The sequence below is a fragment of the Piliocolobus tephrosceles genome, chromosome 21 (assembly GCF_002776525.5).
Source record: "Piliocolobus tephrosceles isolate RC106 chromosome 21, ASM277652v3, whole genome shotgun sequence".
Lineage (NCBI taxonomy): Eukaryota > Metazoa > Chordata > Mammalia > Primates > Cercopithecidae > Piliocolobus > Piliocolobus tephrosceles.
Window position 1 is genome coordinate 51,372,688 of NC_045454.1, and position 313 is coordinate 51,373,000.

At 54.6% G+C, this 313-nt stretch overlaps 1 protein-coding gene across 1 annotated transcript in view; it reads right to left on the reverse strand.

Annotated features, from left to right (window-relative positions):
• REEP6 (receptor accessory protein 6) overlaps positions 1–313 on the reverse strand; it is an 8,431-nt gene that overhangs the window by 3,496 nt on the left and 4,622 nt on the right. The window lies entirely within an intron of this gene.

A 313-nucleotide genomic window follows, 5' to 3' on the forward strand; every position in this document is an offset into this window, starting at 1 on the left:
TTTTTTTTTTTTTTTTTTTTTTTTTGAGACAGAGTCTCTCTCTGCTGCCCAGGCTGGAGTGCAGTGGCCGGATCTCAGCTCACTGCAAACTCCGCCTCCCGGGTTCACGCCATTCTCCTGCCTCAGCCTCCCAAGTAGCTGGGACTACAGGCGCCCGCCACCTCGCCCGGCTAGTTTTTTGTATTTTTAGTAGAGACGGGGTTTCACCGTGTTAGCCAGGATGGTCTCGATCTCCTGACCTCGTGATCCGCCCGTCTCAGCCTCCCAAAGTGCTGGGATTACAGGCTTGAGCCACCGCGCCCGGCCATTTTTT